Source organism: Elephas maximus, chromosome 2 (assembly GCF_024166365.1).
Source record: "Elephas maximus indicus isolate mEleMax1 chromosome 2, mEleMax1 primary haplotype, whole genome shotgun sequence".
Lineage (NCBI taxonomy): Eukaryota > Metazoa > Chordata > Mammalia > Proboscidea > Elephantidae > Elephas > Elephas maximus.
Genome location: NC_064820.1, coordinates 60,619,097 through 60,638,609, shown reverse-complemented (window position 1 = coordinate 60,638,609; position 19,513 = coordinate 60,619,097). Strand labels below are relative to the sequence as shown.

The window sequence follows — 19,513 nt, the reverse complement described above, 5'->3', positions numbered from 1 at the left end:
AGAACACATTTTAGACATTCGTTCTAATGAGTTTTTATGTGAGTAGCCTATTCCAGTGGTTCTCAAAGTGTTACCCAGGTATTCTCGGGATCCCTAGGTCTGCAAGGTCAAACCGTATTCTGAAAAATGTTGTTGTTAGTTGCCCTGATGGTACAAAAGCAATGGTGGGTAAAGCTGCTAGTGCCTTAACACAAATCAAAGTGGGTGATGGCATTAAATTGTCCTAGTTGTCATTGTATTCTTCACCACCACGCACTCAGTACAATTTTTCAATATTCCGTGCAATGATATGGAAAGTATGCATGAAGCATTTCTGCTGCCAAATGAAGTATGATTTTTGTCTCAAAGAAAAAAAACATATGCAATTGTTTGAGTTGGGCTATTATATCTGGAATGCCATTTTTACTTGAAGGAATGGCTGACAAACTATGGATATTAAAATTTGGGTATTTGGCAAATATTTTCTCCAAATGAACAAAGCGAGCCTGTGATATCACTGTTGTCAGTGATAAAATCTGAGATTTCAAGCAAAAATTAAAATTTTAGAAAAAACCATGAGCTTGACAGTTTCTCAATATTTACAGACATTTTTGATGAGATCAGTACTATTTTAACAATATACTTGATCAGACAGACAGTAATATATGCTAGTATTAGTAATACTACATATTAACAAATTTAACTTTTTGATATTGTGTAATGAAATGATAATGCATGGCGCTACATGAATCACATGGGTAAAAGATCCATTCAAAGTTCACAGACCAGTGGGTTTTAATGCAACAGTACAAAAGTTCACTGATACAGTTTTAGATTCCACATAGCAACTAATCTTCAAAAAACAACCACTTAGCAAGTCTTGGTATGGTATTGAGAACAAATATCCATGATCATTTGAAATGGTTATTAAAATATTCCTTTCTGTTCCCATTACCTATATTATAAGGGTGAATTTTTTTCATATACTTCAACAGATTGAGTACAGAAGCAGATACAAGGACTCAGCTGTCTCCTCTTAAGCCAGATGTTGAAAGAGAGTGACAAAGACGTGAAACAATGCCACTCTTCTCACTAAATACATTTTGTTCTAAAAAGTATAGCTATTTTGATAAAACTTTTTTATATTTACATATAGTGGTTTTATTATAGTTATTTTAAAATGAATATTCTTTAAGTTTCTGTTTTAATTTCTAATACAATAAACATTGATCAACAGAAATTGCATAAAAATAAGCTCTTTGGGTCCACGATAACTTTTGAGAGTGCGAAGAGACCAACACACTGGTCTATTATAGAAAACAATTGGTTGAAATAGCCTGGGTAACCATAAAGCCTGAAAATATGGCAAATATACACAGTAAAGTGTTTTCGTATTCCATTATGGCCTACGATGTGTTCTCCCTCATTAGCAAAATTGCAATGAGCACGGTGCATTAGGCAGTGCATGTCCCTCCATCTCTGCAGATACATCCGTGATGAGTGGCCGCAGATGGTTTGTGACACTGGTTTTAGCTGATGAAATCTGTGCCTTTAGCATAACGCAAAAGAAGTAATCAAGGGGGTTCAATCTATAAAAAAAATAACAGAATATGCTTATGTTCCAGACTTGATGTCTACCCTATAGCTTTGACCTCACCCATGATGCAACCCTTAGCTTTGCCAGTTCCTCCTCACATGTAGGAGAAGGTAATTACAGGGAATGTGCTTAAGGTCTGTGTAATTAATCCCTTTGATTAATGATAAATTGCTTTTCTTCTGTTTGATTCTTTGGCAGTGTTTGATTTGTAATAGATAATGCAAAGAGCTGTCATTCACTTTTCTGTACCTTTAGGAAGTCTCCTGATCTCTTTCTCTCCTTTCTTAAGTTAAGTATATTTGTGGTGTCTGCAGGTCCTGAGGAGAACGCTATGAGAATCTAGAGGAATGAGAGAGCCGTTTGGCCTCTGGCAAATTGTCTCTGAATTACATTTTATTGAGAGCTGTCTTTTTGAAATAATGACTTCGTCAGTAGAAGTTGTAATTTAAGACTGAAATTTGGATTGCAATGGATTAGGTTTTCTGTTTTCCAACTTGATACTACCACTCCTCCTTTGAGCTCCTTTTCCTTCCTTTGATCCACCAGAGCATGAGCTCTCCAAATGCTGGTACAGTGTTTGACAATGGATAGATGATGCTTGACTCAGTGTAACCTCCTTTTGGCTATCAGTATTTTGTACATACATAGAGCCTTTCTAGTCACTGGAGCCTAGTTTTTGTTGAGAGAAATAAGTCATTTGGAAGGGAATTCAATTACCTTAGAAATGACAACGTGTTGATGTTATCCAGGGCTGAACTTTTTATTTCCAGGCCTGCATTCCCAACTAGCCATTCTTCAAAAACTAACCTCAGTGTATGCCTAGATTTTAACCCTCCTGACATTAACTACCCTAAGTGGCTAAAATGAACTATGCGATAGAGGTGTTAGTGATCTCCCACTTAAATATTGCAGACTCTGCTAAATACGATTTTTTTTCCTTGACAGCGGTTAGCTAGCAAGTCCATATGTTTCTAATGACTACTCCAAGTGAGAGTGAATAAAGACATATGATAGAAGAGTAGAGGAGCCCTGGTGGTACAGTGGTTAAGGCGCTCAGCTGCTAACTGGAAGGTTGGTGGTTCGAGCACACCAGCTGCCCCAAGGGAGAAAGATGCGGCAGTTTGCTTCTGTAAAGATTTACAGCCTTGGAAATCTTATGGGGCAGTTCTACTCTGTCCTATAAGGTTGCAACAAGTTGAAATAGATTGGATGGCAGTGGGATAGAACAGCATGCTTGATATAAGAGAGAGAAATTCTTCCAATTTATCATAGTCCTGTCAAGCAGCTTGGAGTAGCCTGTCTGGCCTCATTTATGATTGGGATTCCACTACTTGTCTGTCAGTTTGTCATAAAGTGGTGGCTTGTGTGTTGTTATGATGCTGGAGGCTATGCCACCAGTATTTCAAATACTAGCAGGGTAATCCATAGTGGACAGATTTCAGTGGAACCTCTAAACTAAGACAGACTGGGAAGAAAGACATGGCGATCTACTTCCAAATATTAGCCAATGAAAACTCTGTGGCTCACAATAGAATACTGTCCAGTACAGTGTTGGAACATGGGCTCCCGGCTTTAAGCTACTTAAAATACACAGTGGCCACAACAACAGACTCAAGGATACCAACAGTCAAGAAGATGGTGCAGGGCCATGTAACGTTTCACATTTTGTTGTACATGAAGCCCCCATAAGTCCGAGTCTATTCAATGGCAACTAGCAACAAAAACAAATGATTGGGATTAGCAATTACAATTAAAATGAGCCATTGAGCATCATGATGAAGAAGAGGGTTGTTGAGTCAGAAACTACCACTTACTTTGTGGTTTTGGACATGTTTTTAAAATTTCTGAGTCTCCATTTCCTTAACCACAAATTGGAGATGATAATAACACCTACCTCACAGGGCTATTGTGAGGATTCAGTGAAATGATCCGTGTAAAGCATTAAGAACAGGGCTTGGCACTGAGTTGGGGCAACATAAAGGTTATCTGTATTTATCATTCTGATAACTATTATTCTGTTTGAAAGAGCAGGGTACACATTCCAAAGAAGCATTGACCTAATACATGTGTCAAAATTTTTCAGTTTGGACTAAAGACAATTCATGCTTCTGAAATCACAGGCTGCTGAAAGATTAGTGAATGCTGCAAATAGCCTTATGTTATTTAAAACTTGGTTGGATGGGATAAAACAAGCTCAACAGTGGGATAATTATGCCTGAAATCTGCTTAGTCTTCAACTTCACTCATTCAGAGAATTCTATCATGCAATTTCAAAGAGAAGTTTGGTGGTCTGGTGGTTGATAACTGGGGAGAGGTAAAGGATTTCTTTCTTTTTGGCAATTGGGTAGATACATTTTGTGCACTATAGGAGAACTACACCTCCTAAAGCTTTAATTCAACTAACAAGATGGGCACACCCTGGGTCCCCCCAGACAGAACAAATTCTAAGCAATTATGGCAAGAAATCTTCCCTATGGACCTTTTCAATTTTGAGCAATTAATCAGTCATTTATGTTGTCGTTAGGTTCCATTAGGTTCTGAGTCATAGCAACCCCATGTACAACAGAATGAAACATTACCCAGTCCTGCACCATCCTCACAATCGTTGCTATGTTTGAGCCCATTGTTGCAGCCACTGTGTCAATCCATCTCATTGAGGGTCTTCCTCTTTTCACTGACCCTCTACTTTACCAAGCATGATGTCCTTCTCCAGGGACTGGTCCCTCCTAATGACACTTCCAAAGTACATGAGGCGAAGTCTCAGTATCCTTGCTTCTAAGGAGCATTCTGGCTGTACTTCTTCCAAAACAGGTTTGTTCGTTCTTCTGGCAATCCATGGTATATTCAATATTCTTTGTCAACACCATAATTCAAATGCATCAAGTCTTCTTTGGTCTTCCTTATTCATTGTTTAGCTTTCACATGCATATGAGGTGGGTGATTGAAAATACCGTGGCTTGGGTCCTCAAAGTGACTTCTTTGCTTTTGAACAAAGCAAAAGAGATCTTTTGCAGTAAATCTCCCCAATGCAATATGTTGCTTTTGTAGTAGGTAAAATTATTAGCTCCCAACCTAGGATTATCTTGGAATTTATAAGGAGAAACTATTTAAGGACTATATAATTAGATGAAGCAACCTGTCAAGTCATCAATAGAAATTTGTGCTATAGCAGTTCTTATTTCAAAATCATTTAGGGAAGAAGGATTGATATGTTCCAAACTATGCTTTCATTCAGGATTTTGACAGTTGAGTCCAAAGTTTCCAATTAGGATTTTTAAAGGAGATGCAGGCTTTGTGAGTAAACTCTCTAATGGTTAGGGTTTAATTGTTTGTGGTTTTGCTTTATTATGGTAGCCTTTATCAAATCACTTTTAAAATGACTGATTTTTTCGTTTAAGAATGGTCAAGGCTGGTTTTAACACTTTACTATCTAGAAGTCCACAATTAAGAAGAAAATTTCAGAGAAAAGATAATGTATGTAGAATGCTATCGTTCATTAGAACCTTGCTACTCAAAGTATATCTGTAGACCAGCAACATTGACATCAAACGGGAACTTGTTAAAATAAAACAAACCAAACCTGTTGCCATTGAGTCAACTCTGACTCACAGGGACCCTAAAGGACAGAGTAGAACTGCCCCATAGAGTTTCCAAAGAGCGCCTGGTGGATTCAAACTGCCGACATTTTGGTTAGCGGCTGTAGCTCTTAACCAATACGCCACCAGGGTTTCCGGGAGCTTGTTAGAGCTGGAGAATCTCAGTCCCCTCCTAGACCTATTGAATCAGAATCTGCATTTTAACCAGACCCTTAGATAACTAATATGCATATTAGATGTAAGAAGCCCCGTTTTGGATCATAGGAGGCTAGTCAAAGAATTTAAGAGACATCTTTCAGCCTCAAGTACCTTATCCCATATTCTCACCATTTCACTTCAGAGTGAGGGTCAGAATAATTTTAAGAAGAGAAAATCTTTCCTTCAAAATTTATAACGTAAAAAAAAAATTAAGCTGGGACATTACAAATACACAGAAAAGTACAGAAGTGATTATAATAAATCATCGGTATATCTACCACTGGGTTTAAAGAGATTTTAGCATTTTGCCACTTTTGCTTCATCTCTCTCTCTCTCCCCCCTTTACTCTCTCAACTGAAAAAAATTAATTTAATTCCGTCTAAAGATTAAAGAAAAGACCATCCCTCCTCTCTCTCCTTCCCCAAAGGTAAAGTTGATGTACATAATTTCCACGAATAATCAAATACCTGTATTACATGTTTGTAGGCATCCATTTATAACATATTTCATGTGTTTTAAGCTTTGATGTAACATTATCATACTAAATATAGCCTTTTTTTCACTTAACTTTTCTTCGCTCAGCAATATATTTTGAGATTTAACCATTCTGAAAGGTGTACATCTAGCTCATTCATTTTATTTGTTGCATAGCATTTACCTGTATACACAGGAACTTACAGTATTTGAATCATTTTCTCCAATGAAGTGCAGTTAGGTTTTTTCCTAACTTTTTTATTATTACAAAAAACACTGCCATAAACATTTTTGTACATGCCTCACACGTGCAAGAATTTTCTAAGATAGATAACTAGAAGTGGAATTGCTGGTGTCATGGAGTGGTTTGGCAAGTGATAGCTTTCAACAATATAACCTGGACATTCATGACTGAGGCAGATATAAGCAATAAGGGACTTTTTTTTTTTTTAAATAATTTTTATTGTGCTTTAAGTGAAAGTTTACAAATAAGTCAGTCTCTCACACAGAAACCCATATACACCTTGCAACACACTCCCAATTACTCTTCCCCTAATGAGACAGCCTGCTCTCTCCCTCCACTCTCTCTTTTCATGTTCTTTTCGCCAGCTTCTAACCCCCTCCACCCTCTCATCTCCCCTCCAGGCAGGAGATGCCAACAGAGTCTCACGTGTCCACCTGACCCAAGAAGCTCACTCCTCACCAGCATCCCTCTCCAACGCATTGTCCAGTCCAATCCATGTCTGAAGAGTTGGCTTTGGGAATGGTTCCTGTCTTGGGCCAATAGAAGGTCTGGGGGCCATGACCACCGGGGTCCTTCTAGTCTCAGTCAGACCATTAAGTCTGGTCTTATGAGAATTTGGGGTCTGCCTCCCACTGCTCTCCTGCTCCCTCAGGGGTTCTCTGTTGTGTTCCCTGTCAGGGCAGTTATCGGTTGTAGCTGGGCACCATCTAGTTCTTCTGGTCTCAGGATGATGTAGTCGCTGGTTTATGTGGCCCTTTCTGTCTCTTGGGCTCATAAGCACCTTGTGTCCTTGGTGTTCTTCATTCTCCTTTGATCCAGGTGGGTTGAGACCAATTGATGCATCTTAGATGGCTGCTTGCTAGCGTTTAAGACCCCAGACAATAAGGACTTCCTTATGGAACTCTCACTAGTTACTTGGTTAGATTGTATGTGACATTTCCATTAGGTTTACTTTAGGGGCTGCCATTTTTTATTGTAAAGTTGTGATGACGAATGAGTTTGACCATCTAGTTTCATTATTTTGTTCACATGGCTGAATCTTTTAGGAAGCTGATCTTCTAATGGATCATTGCTAGCCTTGGCCTTGAAACCTTCCTGTTATGGACTGAATTGTGCCCCCCCAAAATGTGTGTCAACTTGGCTAGGCTGTGATTCACAGTATTGTGTGGTTGTCCTCCATTTTGTAATCTGAAGTAATTATCTTATGTGTTATAAATCCTAACCTCTATGGTGTTAATAAGGCAGGATTAGAGGCATTAAAATGTAAAATGGAGTTTGGTGCTCAAACAATGAAAACTGGTCCACTATAGACCCATCTTTACAATTGGCTTAGACCATGAGTGGAGTCCCTGGGTGGCACAAGTAGTTAATGTGCTTGGCTGCTAACTGGAAAGATGGAGGTTTGAGTTCACCCAGACGTACCTCAGAAGAAAGGCCTGGCAATCTAATTCTGAAAAATTAGCCATTGACAACTCTGTGGAGCATAGTTCTACTCTAACACACATGAGGTTGCCATGAGTTGGAATTGAGTCCACAGCAACTGGTTGGTTAAGACCATGAGTACTTTGCAAGACCTACTTAAAAACTTCATTACACGTGTTCATGTGAAAATGAACAGCACACTCCCAAACACCCTAAACCAGCCAAAGCCAGCCAAAACAAAACCAGACAAAATCTGTCCTGTTTGAAGCACGATTTTAATAATATTGCTATTGGCTTTTATAATTCCACAGATTTGATTGATCTTTTAAGTCCCTTTTTACACACCTGGATCAATAGCAACAAAGAATATAGGTCTATAAACCAGAATCTTTAGAATGAAAAACAGAGTTCAAAAACTAAGCCAATGAGGTTGCCAGGATAAATCATTCCCAATTCTATCATCAGTCAAGGTGGCTGAATACTTTTTATCCTAGAAATAGATGGACCTATCCATAAGGCAAAAGGTTATAAGGAGATGTCTCAGTTTGAGATGCGGAGCCAGTACATTAACAAGATCACTGTTTTGATCCGGAAGAACTAGGACTGAGTCTGGCTTCTGTCCCTTACTTGGCCTTCGGCGAATCATTCAGCTTCTCTGAATTCTCAATTTTGTCATCTAGCAAAGGACTGTTATGAGGATTCAAAGAGATTGTGCAGGTAAGAGTTGTTGATGAACTGTAAAATCTGTAAATTGCTATATAAATATTAATGGTTCTCTCACAGTCACTGAATGAAGATCCAGGACCTGAGCAAAATCTAGGCCAGACGGTGAACAGTAGCTACAGCCGCTGGCATAGCCACTGAAGAAAGATTCGCTTAAAAAAAACCCTCCGGAGGCATTTCCTGGGGTATGCCCTGCCCCACCTTTTCTCTTACAAGAGATATAAGGAAAGGGAAGCCAGCAGAGAGGTGGGGACCTCATACCACCAAGAAAGCAGTCTCGGGAGCAAGACACATCCTCTGGACCCAGGTTTCTGTGTGGAGAAACTCCTAGTCCAGAGGAAGATTGATGACAAGGACCTTCCTCCGGAGCTGACAGAGAAAGCCTTTCCCTGGAACTGATGCCTGGATTTGGACTTCTAACCTACTGGACTTTGAGAAAATAAATTTCTCTTTGTTGAAGCTAAAAAACCCTTCAGAAAGGGCACTTGGAGGGTTTTTTCCAGTCACTCCTAGAGAATTTGCAAATTAATGCAACAGAAAGCACTTGCACAATTATTAATATTTCATTACTTATAGTTTTGCCGTCTGAAGCTTTGACTTCATATAGTTTTAATGTTTGGGCACCAAAACTTTAATGCATGTGTGTGTGTTTGCTTTTTTTTTTTCTATATTAACCGGGTAGTTTCCTTAAGCAGGAAAATAGAAAGCACCGTAATCACTGCCCCCTGCTCTACAGACAACATGACTGGTTCTAGAAAAGTGTGGTGAGAGGTGATTTAGAAGGTCCAGAAAAGCCTACCTGAGTTAAAAAAAAAAAAAAAAAGCGTGGTAGTAATTAGTGAAAAGCCCAGGCTGGTGGTTACTCAAGTATTTAGCTGAAACTTTCAAAAAGTGAAGCGATGATGAATGTTAAATACAAAAGATATTCAGGGGCAAGGTATGCATAGGTTTATAGTAACCAAGGCACACACAGGCTTGCTTGTGTTTACTTACTAATCTGTAGTGCACAATTTTACGCTGAAAAACAGGTGAAATTTTGCACTACACACTAGTAAGTAAGCACAAGTAGACCCATGTGTACCTTGCTTATTGGGTAGTCTGTCCCTGATAGATATTACATTTGAAGATAGTTTCAAAACATTAAAAAATAAATATAGTCTGCACTGCATGAATGTGGGGGAAAACCTGCCCAAGTAGGTAAAATGGCTACAATGTTTTCTGAAAAAGATACTGCCCTACCAGGTTTAGTTTTAAGACCCAAGAATTTGATTTGTTTTGGAAGAAAAACCATTTAGAGCTTTTATGAATTATTTTAAAAAGCGATAATGTAATGCCATATTTTACTGTTTCTTCCCTTGTTGTTGTTGTTATTAGGTGCCAGGGAGCTGATTTTGACTCACAGAGACCCCATGCATCAGAGTAGAACTGCCCCATAGGGTTTTCTAGGCTGTGATGAGTTGGTAATCAACTCAACAGCAGTGGGTTTTTGGAATCTTTACAGAACCAGATAACTAGATCTTTCTCCTGCAGACCTGCTGGGTGGGTTCGAACCACCAACCTTTCAATTAGCAGCCAAGCGCTTAACTGTTGCACCACCAGACGTCCTAATTCTCTACCGTATATGGGATTTTGATTTTTGTCACCTTCAGTTTTGTTGACCATGATGTAACTCATGGGCCTGACTCGAGCAAGTTGGTGAGGGGTTATAGTATAAGTCAAGGCCATGAGCTTGAAGAAACAATCTGGGTGGTGAGGATTATTATTTTTCTTCTTTCGGCTGAAGTTTCATCAGTTGTTTCAGGAAAACATTCAAGAATATTGAGATATTGGCACTTCCTTAAAAAAGAACTACCATACGATCCAGCAATCGCACTCCTTAGAATATATCCTAGAGAAATAAGAGCCTTTACACGAACAGATATAGGCACACCCATGTTCATTGTAGCACTATTTACAATAGCAAAAAGATGGAAGCAACCAAGGTGCCCATCAAAGGATTGAATGGATACATAAATTGTGGTGTATTTACGCAATGGAATACTACCCATCGATAAAAAACCATGATGAGTCCATGAAACATTTCATAACGTGGAGGAATCTGGAAGGCATTATGCTGAGTGAAATTAGTCAGTTACAAAAGGACAAATATTGTATGAGACCAGTATTATAAGAACTCAAAAAATAGTTTAAACAGAGAAGAAAATATTCTTTGATGGTTATGAGAGTGGGGAGGGAGGGAGGCAGGGAGGGAGAGACGGAGAGAGGTTTTCACTAATTAGATAATAGATAAGAACTATTTTAGGTGAAGGGAAAGACAACACACAATACAGGCGAGGTCAGCACAACTGGACTAAACCAAAAGCAAAGAAGTTTCCTGAATAAACTGAATGCTTCAAAGACTGTAGCAGGGGCAGGGGTTTGGGGACCATGTTTTCAGGGGTCATCTAAGTCAATTGGCATAATAAAATCTGTTAAGAAAACATTCTGCATCCCACTTTGGAGAGTGGCGTCTGGGGTCTTAAATGCTAACAAGCAGCCATCTAAGATGCATTAATTGGTCTCAACCCACCTGGAGCAAAGGAGAATGAAGAACACCAGAGACACAAGGAAATTATTAGTCCAAGAGATGGAAAGGGCCACATAAACCAGTGACTACATCAGCCTGAGACCAGAAGAACTAGATGGTGCTTGGCTACAACCGATGACTGCCATGACAGGGCACAACAGAGAACCCCTGAGGGAGCAGGAGAGCAGTGGGATGCAGACCTCAAATTTTCATAAAAAGACCAGACTTAATGGTCTGACTGAGACTAGAAGGGCCCCAGAGGTCATGGTCCCCAGACCTTCTGTTAGCCCAAGACAGGAACCATTCCAAAGTCAACTCTTTGGACAGGGATTGGACTGGACTATGGGATAGGAAATGATACTGGTGAGGAGTGAAGCTTCATGGATCAGGTAGACACATGAGACTATGTGGGCAGCTCCTGTCTGGAGGGGGGATGAGAAGGCAGAGGGGGTCAGAAGCTGGCCAAATAAAAAATAGACACAAAAATAGAGAGTGGAGAGAAGGAGTGTGCTGTCTCATTAGGGCAGAGCAGCTAGGAGTGTATAGTAAGTGTGTATATAAATTTTTGTATGAGAGACTGACTTGATTTGTAAACTTTCACTTAAAGCACAATAAAAATTAAAAAAAAAAATTGAGATAAAGGCAGTTAAGAATCCCCAACTGCTCATCCTATGAAATTCAAATGTTCTCTGTGTCTTGTTTGAGGACCATGCTCAGATTATAACTAGTCAGGACGGTTTGTGTTTAGGCACAGATTTGATCCTGATACACACACATATATAAATTGTGATAATCCTGGAAGATATTCACGAATGTGCTTAAGCCAAAGCTCCCTAAAAAATGGATGTTACATGCATCATATGAAATGTAACATAGGATAAATTACACCACCAGAATGTTTTAATGCAAACAAAACAAAAATTTTGGAGAAGTAAATTTTGTCAACAGTCTTGACCCACCCCCAGCCACCAGCAAGTTTCTATGATTCAAAACAGGATTTACTGTATGCGACCAGAAGCAGCTTAGACTCATTTTATTTTTTTGCCACTGCAGGCAGTTCCTGAGTGTGTCTCTAAGTTGAATTTGCAGGTAAGTCAGAACAGGTGCATAGGATTTTTATTTCGCTTATGTCAGTGCAAAGCTGCATGTGGAGCAAATGAAGGTGATTGTGATGGAAGATTTGTTGCAAGTATGGGTTCGTTCCATGGTTTCAAAGTGAGGGCATATTCACCTAACAGTAAAGGGCAAGTACCATAAATTGGACGTTTCTAACCCCAGGGACTTACTGTCCACCCCCACCCCCAACCTTGGGCCTCTAAATCTCTTGCCCACATTCTTCCAGGGCCCCCTCACGTGCTCTGGTGCAGGTTTGGCCTTGCAGAAGGGCAGCTAGCCAAAGGGAATCAAACCCGTTGCCATCAAGTCAATTCTGACTCATAGAGACCCTATAGGACAAAGTAGAACTGCCCCACAGAGTTTCCAAGGAGCTGCTGTGGATTCGAACTGCCGACCTTTTGGTTAGCAACAGTAGCACTTAGCTAATGTGCCACCAGGGAACCCCAAAGGGAATGGGGGGTTGAAATCTAGCATGAACCCTCACATAGGTTTACGTGAGCACAGAAGAAGGGGTGCCTTTTCCTAATTTGCATAAAGGCACCACGTGGACTAGCAGAAGCTCTGCCCTGTATTCCTCAGGATCTCATTTATCTCCTTTATCCTTCATACACTGTTTCCTGTTCTTTGACCTTTTGGTTGTCTTACCTACCAACCTGATTTCCATCTAGTAGGCCTCTCACCCTCTGCTTCTTTCCAGCTGACCAACAGGCCTTTCCAAAGGCCGCTCACACTCCTGTTTCCAAAGAACCGCTTGGAACATGAATGTATTACATAAGATGTATTCACATGTACGTTCAAATAGCCTCATTTAAGGCACCCAAGTTAAAACAAACCTCATTGGTCTGGTGCATTGATTTTCATGACTATCAAAAAAAAAAAAAAAAAGGATGAAAGCTAGGTTGAGTTGAAAAGTAAAATTATTAAAAGCAAAACAGGAAACAAGTGTTTGCTCAGCCAGCCATTTCCTATTGACGGTTCTCTGTGTAATGTGGTCTGTGAAGGATTCACTGTTCACCCTTAAACAGATTGAAATGATTCTTGGGGGGAAATAACACCAAACCCAAGGGCTGTGTGGAAGCAAAGTTCAGCATCGAGGCCCCCGAGTTGCTGTGGAGAGGCGGCTGTGAAGGCGTATGTGTCTCTGTTGAAGGGAAGTCTTTGAAAGCTATCTTTTTTAACAGGATGAATGTGAAATGCTACCGGGGAGAAAAAAAGGCAGCACAAAACTGCCACTCGAGCATCGCTTCCTGTCCATGTGGCTCTAGTTCTTTGCTGACAGTTATTCTTAGAACTCCTTTGGCTTCAAAGGTTTCCTCTTTTCTATATTCGGTAGCAGAATATGGATTTATATCTGCACAACCCCTCTTGACTACGAATCTGTGCCCCGAAGAGAGTAGCTGTTGTTTTTCGTAGCCATCGGTTCTCTTTTCAGCACCTCCGAATGATTTTTAATATTAAGGACACAGATTTATGGGAAGGAATCATTGGGTTTTCAAACTGATTTGTAGTCTCCTAATTTGCACATTCCTTTCTCCAGCAGGGGCATCTCAGAGATCATCTCAAGTCATGGGGCCTGACTTTTGTGATGAGTGAAAGAATCCAGGTTGGTAAACCATTAAATGACCACAAAGCAAGCGAGAGTATGTAATTGATTAAAGACAATTTCAGTTTGGAAAAAATAATTGATGACTGGGTAATCTGAGTCAGAATCGACTCCAAGGCAATGGGTTTGATTTTGTTTTTGTTTTTTTAGGTAATCTAAAGTTATTATTATTATTTTTTTAAAGTTAGCTTGGCAACAAAAATAACTACAAGCCATCCCAAACTGGCATGCTGAGGACACCAGACCTGTGCAAGGGAAAACTCATTGTCCAGAGCACCTGTTTTGTAAAGGCCATTTTATCACATCCCTTCTAATGCTATTTCCTGAATCACCTTTGCTTTTCCTGATACCATCACCACCTGACTTTGGTGGCCCACTAGTAACAACCTTGCATCGGTTGTCTTTTAGCCAGACACCCCGGTGTTTTTAGCAATATTAGGTCCTGTTGCTGCTGGTGTTAGTTGCCATTGAGTTGATTCGGACTCATGGCAACCCCATGTGTGTCAGAGTAGACCTGTGCTTCATAGGGTTTTCAAGGCTGTGACCTTTTGGAAGCAGATTGCCAGGTCTGTCTTCCAAGATGCCTCTGGATGGGTTCAAAATGCCAACCTGGAGGCTGGTAGTTGAGTGCTTACCCATTTGCACCACGCAGAGACTTCATTGGGTGTTTGCTTGGCTGAAGGCAGAGCTGGGAACCTGGAATGCCACTGGCCCAGCCCAGCTGCTTCTGCCACGGGTCTTAATCAGGGTCTCCTTCTGAGGCTTTAAAGGGTGACAATCTTATGCTTGAGAAGGATTATTGTGGGCATGTGTAAACTGAAGCATCAAGGGGTTGCCAAATCTGTTTCTGTCCACCATAGCATTGTTTTAACCTTCACAACCCTCTAGAAACCGTGAACCCGTATTCTATGAGTGATTTTATTTGATTTTATAAAGAACACAACTAACAGAAGCGTATTAGGAGTGGGGGAGAGGAGTGGAACTTTGAAAATTCATTCTAGGCACTTTGAAAATGGATTATTGGTAAGGGAAAAAAAACAAAAAACAAAACAAAACAAACGACAACAACAACAAAAAACTAGGTCAGATACTGAGTTTCCGGTATTGGGAGGCTGTCTTTAAATATATTTTACATAATGCTTTTGAGCAGCAGGCAGCATTATCTGCTAAGTGGTGGTGTTGACAGTGAGCTAAAAAGCTACATAATAGAGTTAAGAAGAGAGCCTCCCTCCTTAACCCTCCTCCAGAGCATTTTTTACCCAGCTGGATTTTTCAGGGGTTATTTTAAATGCATCCCAATGTCAGACTTGCTCAGAAAGAGAGCATTATGTCTCCCAAGAGAATGATAATTTGCTCTTTTTTTTTAGTGGAACAAAATGCTAACTTTTAATAGACTACGTAGCCTTTTTGGTACAGAATAAGCCCTCCCTCAGAATTCCTATGCAAATATTCAAACTCCCAGGTTGGGAAAAGGTTAAAAGGAACAGACCAAGTCTATAGTGGCTCTTTCTGAGAAGCACTCCAACCCTTGGCAGGATGAGGTGTTCATAGCAGGTGCTGGATTTGCTATAAATGGACAATTTATAAACAGAGCTGACAACTGGGAAAACAGAGCAGTGGGGAATGCTGGCATTCCAGAGGCCAGTGGTTGATTTCCTATCAGATGGTCCTCGGCATGGAATTATTGATAGCTGGTGCTCTGAAAGCAAGCCAGTTGGCTAATGCGTAAAAGACTGTACCTCAACTCCTGCACAATCTGAGGCTAGATACAGGTCAGTGCAAATTAGCTTCTTCAAGTTGGTACTACTTCCTTAATTAGCAATTGAATTGCAAAGTCTTCTCCTCCTTCCTCAACCTTGACTGAGTGTAGCTTTCCTCCCTCTCTGTAAGGCATAAGGAACAGAACCTGGAAGCTGTACTTAATAAACAGAGGAGGAGCTGGGGGTGGTGGGGAGGATGCAGGGCAGCCTTCAGTGCTCAAGGCCAACACAGAACCTAAGGCAAGTCGTACAGAAGCCAGGGCTGCAGTTTTGGCTGCATGTCCTGGGGGCGGGGGGAAGAAGCATGGCCTTCGTGCACAGAGCCCTGAGGGAGAAACAGAAATGTACAGCAAATGCATCTCACTGCTCTTTGACACTGTGTCAAGGGCTGCCAGTACACTAAGACATTCCTAGAGTAAGACCCCTCAGCAAGGCTCCCCTTTCAAAGTATTCCTGTGAGTGTATACTAATGGTGGCATCATAGTTTCCATTGTTTTTGCTGTGCTTTGTACAAGTTTGGTACAAGTGCTCCCAAATGGATCCTGGTTCCTGGGTAGATGGCACCGGGGGCATCCTGCATACTATGCAGCCTTGCACGGGTGCAGAGTTCTGCCCAGAGCTAGTGAAATGGCCGTACCTGTTTGCTCTAGCTGCCTGAGTGATTTTTCCAGGAGACACGTGTTTGGCTGGGACTTGCCACTTTTCTCCCTACCACACCCTATTGTTTTTCCTTCCAGAGGAACAGACTGAGGGCCTGACGGCCCAAGGATCTGTCTTCATTAAGGGAGAGAACATTGCATAAGCCTGAAGACTTGGCTATTGATTGGATGCACATCTCAGCACAATGGTTGCTTGGGCATGAGGGCCATTAGAATAGAAAGTGTAGGGCTTTGAGGAAATCCAGCACAGGCACTGTTTGGTGCCAACTAATGACAAAATATACCCAAATTAGAGAAGGAGCTTAGTCATTGAAGGGATGGATGCCTTTGTTATTGGTGGGAAGTCATATTTGTGAGTAGAAAATACTGAGAATCTTGGGTTCATCAACTGGAGTCAGCTTTCTGGTACTCATGTGACAAATCATACTGAATATCTCTTCCTTGCCAAGAATGGCACTAGGTACGGTGGGCCCTGGTGGTGCAGAAGCTAAAGCGCTCAGCTGCTAACCGAAAGGTCAGTGGTTTGAACCCATTACCCAAAGCAGGTTCTGCTCAGTACAGCTTCTCGTCAATAAAGACACACAGAGGTGAGGAGGGAGAAAGAGCGTTTATTGCAAGCACAGAGGTATGGAGCAAGGAGGTTCTATACCTCAAATCAAGCTCCCTGAACAAAGGGAGGCAGAATCTTTTATACTGTCTCTCACAAGAAGTACATACAAACGTTATGGGCTGCATAGGTTATCATGGTGCAGGCGCAATAAGACAGACTGCATGTTTTTTTTGGCATGTAGACTAGTAAGCTGAGTTTGACTGGCTTGAGCCACACCCAGCATTTCAAGGACAACAGACAGGAGGGGCAGGTTCCCCTTAGTCTGAGCAGTATCCAATCGAGCCTCATCCAGTGCTAGCACTTAAGGCTTTGTTTGATAATGGCTAAGCAGTTCCTGGTTGCATTGACTATCAAACCTGCCAGCTGCTCAGTGAGAGAAAGATGTGGCAGTCTGTTTCAGAAAAGATTTTATAGCCTTGGGAACCCTATGTGGCAATTCTACTCTGTCCTGGGAGTCAGAATGGACTTGGAGGCAGTGGGGGTTTTTTTTTTTTTTGGTACTAGGTACAGGAGGTACAAGAAATGTAAGGCACCCACCTGCCAGTCAGAAGTTTATGATGTGGTTAGGGAAATAAGCCATTCTTATGAAAAGATGACAAGTTAGGACCAATAGGGCATATAAAACATGGACAACAAGGGAACGCTTTAGAAGTACCCAGGAATGTATGGGAGCAGGTGAACCAGGGATGGCTTGAAGGGAAAGATGACTGAAACTGGGCCCTAAAGGTGGTAAAATTCCAGTCATTGGAAATGTGACATGGAGATTTCAGGTGAGGGGTGCCATACTTAGAGGCCTGGTGATGAGATGGCCCCTGAACTTGGGAGTAGCGAAAAGAAGAATGACATGGAAGGTAAGGTTGAAGGATAGCCTTCGGACCATGGAGGGTCCTGAAGGTCATACAGAGTTTGGAGTTCATCTTGCTGGATGTGTCTGATTAGGGCAGGGAGATGAAGAAAGTAGTATGGCAGGAAGAGGAAGGCAGATGAAAGTGGCAGTCACTGGAGAAGGACCTCACAGAGTTCAATCTCAAAGCGGCCCAAGCGGCTTTTAAAGCATACCTGCAGAGATCACTGGACTTTTAGGTGTGTTCTACTAGGCCACTCTGCGTACACCGAGCTGGTGCTCCTCGGAGCCACTCCTCCTCCCTCTCAGCCCTGGCCCCGCTCACTTTCTGACTAATAGGGCAATACAAGCTTCTGCTTATGGACTTTCCCCACAAGTACAGAGCCAAAGTGAAACAAAGGCAAATTCTTTTTTTTTTTTTTTTTTAAAGTTCACTGCTTGACTCTTATTCGCTCTCCCTTGGATTCCCATTAGTGTCACCCTGATTTACTGGAGGCCCTGGACATTTTGACCATGGCTTGTTTTCATAGTTAACTCAGTAGGTCATCTTGGAGCTCTGAGAGCATCTGCTCTACTTGACAGACTGCTCAGGAAGAGCCACAGGTCTGGGAGTTGGGGTGGGGGCTGCCTTGGTCAGGGGGCCCTCACTTTCTAAGCAGCGTGGGAGGAAATGAGCGTGGACCCTTCTTTCCTGACACCTTTTTCCATTCTCTAAACACCTCACAATGTGTCCTGCAGAGAGATAGCTTGGGCATTACCTGGGAACTAGTTAAAAAATGCAGAACCTTAGGCTCCGACCCCAAACCTACTGAATCACAATCTGTGTTTTTAGTAAGATCCCCAGGAGTTTAAAGGCACATTAGTGTTTAAGAAGTGCTGCTTCCAAACTAGCTGGATGGTAGAATCACCTGTGGAGTTTTTAAAACATACCTTGGCATATTGCCTACCCCAGACCAATTAAACTAGAATCTCTAGGGGTGGGGCCCCAGAACTGGTATTTTTTTAAGCTTTCCAGATGATTCTGTTTGTAGTCTGAGTTGAAAACTACTGGCTTATGTTCTGGGTTAGCCACTCTGTTCCCAAAGCACCAAATTCCCCTCATGTTATAAAATAAAACATCACTAACCTTTTAGCCACAGACCCAGACAGAGTGAAAATGATGACTAAGGCTTTATGCAGAAGCTGGTTATGAAGCTCTTGGCCAAGGACAGAAGTAATTACTGGATTCACCTGAAAGTGTCAAGATGGCAACTGGTTAAATTCTTGGGAGCCAAATTCTTGCAGGGTAGATCTGTACAGGGCGTGGAATACTTTTGCCCTCGCCCCTAGTCTTTTTGGTGTCTGTCATGGATTGAATTATGTCCCCCGAAAAATGTGAATATCAACTTAGTTAGGCCATGATTCCCAGTATTGTGTGATTGTCCTTCATTTTGTGATTTTAATTTTATGTTGAGAGGATTAGGGTGAGACTGTAACACTACCCTTACCCAGGTCACCTCCCTGGAAAAAAAAAACAACCCAGTGCTGTCGAGCCGATTCCGACTCATAGCGACCCTATAGGACAGAGTAGAACTGCCCTGTAGAGTTTCCAAGGAGCACCTGGCGGATATGAACTGCCAACCCTTGGGTTAGCAGCTGTAGCACTTAACCGCTATGCCACCAGGGTTTCCTGAAGCCAATGTAAAGGGAGTTTCCCTGGGGTATGGCCTGCATCACCTTTTATCTCTCAAGAGATAAAAGGAAAGGGAAGGAAGCAGAGAGTTGGGGACCTCATACCACCAAGAAAGCAGTGCCAGGAGCAGAGGATGTCCTTTGGACCAGGGTTCTGTGCCTGAGAAGCTCCTTGACTAGGAGAAAATTGACGAGAAAGACCTTTTTCCAGAGCTGACAGAGAGAGAAAGCCATCCCCTGGAGCTGACACCTTGAATTTGGACTTTTAGCCTACGCCTACTTTACTTGGAAAAAATAAGCTTCTGTTCGTCAAAGCCATCTACTTGTGGTATTTCTGTTATAGCAGCAATAGATAACTAAGACAGGGTCCTAAGAAGACAGTAGCATGGGGCTCCAGTAGTACAGTGGTTAAATGTTTGGCTGCTAACCAAAAGGTCGGCTATTCCAATCT

At 41.6% G+C, this 19,513-nt stretch overlaps 1 long non-coding RNA gene across 3 annotated transcripts in view; it reads left to right on the top strand.

Moving 5' to 3' along the window:
* Positions 1–12,957: 12,957 nt before the first annotated feature.
* Positions 12,958–19,513, top strand: part of LOC126064744 (uncharacterized) — a 269,535-nt gene continuing 262,979 nt past the window's right edge. For 2 of the 3 annotated variants that reach the window (XR_007514627.1, XR_007514620.1), the window contains exons 1-2: positions 12,958–13,046; positions 13,453–13,518. This is a non-coding gene — a long non-coding RNA (uncharacterized LOC126064744). Of the gene's footprint in view, positions 13,047–13,452; positions 13,519–19,513 lie in introns of those variants that run through there. The other variant, XR_007514626.1, reaches the window with a different exon arrangement.